This window comes from Vombatus ursinus, unplaced genomic scaffold (genome assembly GCF_900497805.2).
Source record: "Vombatus ursinus unplaced genomic scaffold, bare-nosed wombat genome assembly UNPS02014773.1, whole genome shotgun sequence".
NCBI classification, from domain to species: domain Eukaryota; kingdom Metazoa; phylum Chordata; class Mammalia; order Diprotodontia; family Vombatidae; genus Vombatus; species Vombatus ursinus.
In genome coordinates, this window is record NW_020954551.1 from 33305241 (window position 1) to 33309993 (window position 4753).

At 40.0% G+C, this 4753-nt stretch overlaps 1 non-coding gene across 1 annotated transcript; it reads right to left on the reverse strand.

Annotated features, from left to right (window-relative positions):
• Positions 1–2856: 2856 nt before the first annotated feature.
• Positions 2857–2963, reverse strand: LOC114044575. The gene has a single exon (XR_003569266.1). It is a non-coding gene; the product is annotated as a U6 spliceosomal RNA (small nuclear RNA).
• Between the last annotated feature and the right edge of the window lie 1790 nt (positions 2964–4753).

Genomic DNA, 4753 nt, shown 5'->3' on the forward strand with positions numbered 1-4753 from the left:
ATGGTCATTCAATGAAATAGGGGACTTTCAAGCATTCCTGTGGAAAAGACCAGAGCTGAATATAAAATTTGACCTTCAAATACAAGACTCAAGTGAAACATGGAAGAGGTAAACAGGAAAGAGAAATCATAAGAGACTTATTAAGGTTGAATTGTTTACATTCCTGCAGGGAAAGATGATATTTGTAACACATGAGTCCTTTGCCAGTATTAGGGTAGTGGGAGGGGAAAAAATTATATGTATGTATGTATAGATAGATAAGAGGGTACAGGGTGAGTTGAAGATGAAGGGGTAATATCTGGACAATAAAATTATGGGGTGAGAGAGGATTATACTGGGAGAAGGAGAAAGGGAGAAGTAGAATGAGGTAAAATATCTCACATGAAACAGACAAGAAAAGGCTTTTACAGTGGATGGGAAATGGGGGAAGGTGAGAGGGAATGAGTGAATCTCATTCTCATAGGATTTGGCTTAAGGAGGGAATAACATACACAATGGGGTATGGAAATCTGTCTTACCCTAAAGGAAAATAAGGAGAAAGGGGACAAGAGAGCAGGGGGTTTATAGAGGGGAGGACAGATTGGGGGAGGGAATAATCAGAAGCAAACATTTCTAAGGAGGGACAGAGTCAAAAGAGAGAGTAGAATAAATGGGTAGGATAGGATGAAGGGAAATATGCTTAGTTTTTCACAACAGGACTACTATGGAAGTGTTTTGCGTGACTATACATCTATAACCTGTACCAAGATGCTTGCCTTTTATTTTTCTTTTTTTTTTTTAGTGAGGCAATCGGGGTTAAGTGACTTGTCCAAGGTCACACAGCTAGTATGGATGCTTGCCTTTTCAATGAGGGTGGGTGGGGAGGGAGGAAGGGAGAAAATTTGTAACCCAAAGCTTTAAAAACATGTTAAAAATTTTTAATTTTTTAAAAAAGCATAGAGAAGAATGTAAATACCAGATACTAATATTGCTAATGCGTATTGTTATTAATATGATACCAATCATTGGCTGTAGCACCAGAGGCAATGTGGAAAAATGAATATAGTGTTTGGCTTAGGGTCAGAAAGAGCTGGATTTAATTAGGGTCAGAAAGAGCTGTGTTTAACTGCTGCCTCTAAACTTACCAGCTATGTCACCCGGGGCAAGTCATTCAATTTCTATGTGCTTTGAGCAATTCTGCCTTGGTAGGGAGTTCCCACACTGGAAGTTCCTCATGTTGATAAGGTCATGGGCTCTTCCTCCAATGTAATTGGAGTCACTGATGCTAGCACTAAAGACTTGCCTCCTATTACTACTTACATTCTGAAAAGTAGAGAAACTAAAGGACAGAGTTAGTCACCAAGCAATGGAAGGACACTTTAGTAAGAAGCAGAAGAGGGAATAAATGTAGGAGCTACAGCTTTCCACAGCAGCTGTGGAAAGAGCACTGAATTGAATTCAGAGTGCCAAGAGCAGCATTCAAATCCTGACTCTGCGGCCCAATACCTATATGGCCTTGGGCAAACCACTTCAACGCCTTGGCTCAGTTTCTTTACCTGTAAAATGGGGGGAGGGAGGGGAGTTATGGACTAAATGAACTCTAAGGTCTCTGACATCTCTAAATATATGATCTGCAGTTTCCTTATCTCTAAAATGAGGATAATACTATGACCCAAAACTTCAGGGGAAGTATTTTCCATCAACTTTGATTCAATACCTTATTGGAGGGAGCACTATCAATTTTGATTTTTTTTTTTTTAAATTGCCACAGGCCAGAATGATGATGGTTAGTCAGTCTTTCCAGAGTACAGCTTTGTTTTCTAGTAGGCAAAGAAATCAGGCCGTGGAATGTTGCCTTCCTTATCCAACTGTGGTTCTATCCTAAACTTGATTGTTTGTTGTACAGTGGAAACAGAGACTGAGGTTATTCCAGTACTACCTGTGCCACTTACTATCTGTGTAATTTTTGACAACTCGTTTAAGTTCTGTGAGCCTCAATCTTCTCATGTAAAATGAGGGAGCTGGATTCCATAACCTCCAAGGCTCCTTTTGACTCTTAATCTATGATCTTATGATCCTGTGTCCATTGTTGATTATATTCTATGCTTTCATTATCCCCAGATGTTTGTCTTAATGGTTAACATTAGATCGTACCCATAATTCACTGTGAAGAGTGCTTGTTGAAACAAATATAATTATACAAGTTAAAAAAACTCAAAAATATGAAGAGTCAACAGAGCTAATACATTCACATATCAACTGGTATAATTATAATTCCAGAATCCAATATAGGAGGGCATTTTACAATAGGATTTTCACAAATATGGATGCCTTACATCCAGATAAGTCAGTATGACAAAAAGATAGTTCAACATGCCACTTTCTTCATTCTTTTGATTTTGTTTTATTGTTTCTTGATTGCTCATGGAATCATTAGCTTGCACTTGCCCAATTCTAATTTTTAAGGAATTATTTTCTTCGGTGAGCTTTTGTACCTCCTTTTCCATTTGGCCAATTCTACTTTCTTTTTTTTTTTTTGGCCAACCAATGGGGTTAAGTGACTTGCCCAAGGTCACACAGCTAGTAAGTGTTAAGTATCTGAGGCCGGATTTGAACTCAGGTCCTCCTGACTCCAGGGCCGGTGCTCTATCTAATGTGCCACCTAGCTGCCCCCAATCCTACTTTTTAAAGAGTTCTTTTCTTCAGTGAATTTTTGTACATCTTTTTCCATTTGGCCAATTCTGCTTTTTTTCTACCTTAACATGGAGATTCTGGAAAAGAAGAAAACAAGCATTTATTAAGCATCTACTGTGTGTCAGGTGCTTTACAAATATCATTTATTTGATCTGCACAACAACCCTTAGATAGATATAATTTAAAAATATGGAACTCTTCACAAATTTGCATGTCATCCTTGCACAGAGGCCATACAAATCTTCTCTGTATTGTTCCAATTTTAGTATATGTGCTGTTGAAGCAAGCACCTAATTCTACTTTTTAAGGTGTTTTTAGCTTCATTGGATTTATGCAACTCTTTTGCCATTTGGCCTATTCTGTTTTTTAAGTTGTTTTCTTCAGTATTTTTTTGTGCCTCCTTTCTAAGCTGTTGACTCTTTTTTCATGATTTTCTTGCACCGCTCCCATTTTTCCCCCAATTTTTCCTCTACCTTTCTTATTCAATTTTTTAAAATCCTTTTTGAGTTCTTCCAGGAATTTTTTTGGGGGGGGGGGCTGAGATAAATTCACTTTTTTTTTGAGGCTTTGGATGTAGCAGTTTTTACTTTATTGTCTTCTTCTGAGTTTGTATTTTGATCTTCCCTGTTACCATAATAACTTTCTATAGTCAGGATCTTTTTTTTGTTGATAGTGTTTGCTCATTTTTCTAGCCTATTTCTTGACTTTTAACTCTATGTTAAAGTGAAACTCTGCTTCTGGGGTAGAGGGGGCATTGTTCCCATGCTTCAGGGTTTTTTGTACAGATGTTTTCAGAGCTAGTTCTGGGCATCTTTCAGTTTTTCCAAGGTGGTATGATCTAAAGAGAGGTGTGTTTACTACCTTCCTGGCCTGTACCCTGGACAGTGAGTGACCACAAGCACTCTTTTCAGCCGTGGAACTGTGACCAGGGTCCCCACTTTCCTGCAGCCACAAGCTCTGGTATGCTGGTACTTCTACTTACCCTGGGACTGCAACTCAGAACTATGACCTGGATCCATATATGGACAATGCAACAGAATCCCGCACCCAGTGCCAGCGAAGGGACCCCTGTAATCTACTTCTGACCAGTTGTCTGACCCCCTGACCATCTGTGGGGTGAGAACTCTGGAAGCTACCACTAATTCAGTCACCCCCAAAGCCTGCTTCTGGTTTGTTGGGGCCTGGTCTATGCTGGCATGGCCCATACTGGACTGTGCTCCACTCTCTCCCTGGTGCAGCAGACCTTTCCTGCCGGTCTTCTAAGTTGTCTTGAGCTCGAAAATTGTTTCAGCCCATTCTTTTCTGGGTTCTTCTACTCCAGAATTTGTTTTGATGCATTATTTAAAGTTATTTGGAGGGCAATTTGGGAGAACTCAGGTAAGTCCTTGCCTTTTCTCTGCCATCTTGCTTCTGCCTCATGATGTAGCACTTTCTTAATAAGAGAGAAGTGAAAAAGCATTTATTAAGTGCCTACTCTGTGCCAGGTACTTTAACTACTTCAGGAGGAGCACTGACCTGGGAGTCAGGAAACATAATTCCCAGTCAGACACTTAAAAGCCGTCCTCAACCTGGCTTCCATTTACTTTTCTACTGTTATTTCTGCATTTCTCCTTTCACATACTCTCTATTCCAGTCAGACTGGTTTGCTACCTAATCCTAATACACAACCTTCAATCCTTTGCCTCCATGGTTTTGTTTGTTTGTCTGTTTATATATGGTCCTTTCTGTCTAGAAGGCTCTCCTTCCTCACCTCTTTCATAGGCACCCTAGCTTCTTCAAAGCACAACTAAGAGGCCACTTCCCACTAAGAACTCTCCTGAGGTCCCCAGGTGTTGGCACTCTCTCCTTCTTGAAATTAATTTGCATTGACATTCACTTATAAATGCGCACGTCATATCCTTTTCCCTTGCCCCCCCACTCCCGGTAGAATATAAACTCCTTTCATTTTTATCTCTAGAATGCCCTCTCCTAGCACAGTGCAGAGTGATGCTAAATGTTTCTTTATGAATTGGTGCCTGGGTTTATGTCCAGGCTCTATCCCTGGGTGTCCATGGGCAAATCATTTTGCTCTTCTATTGCC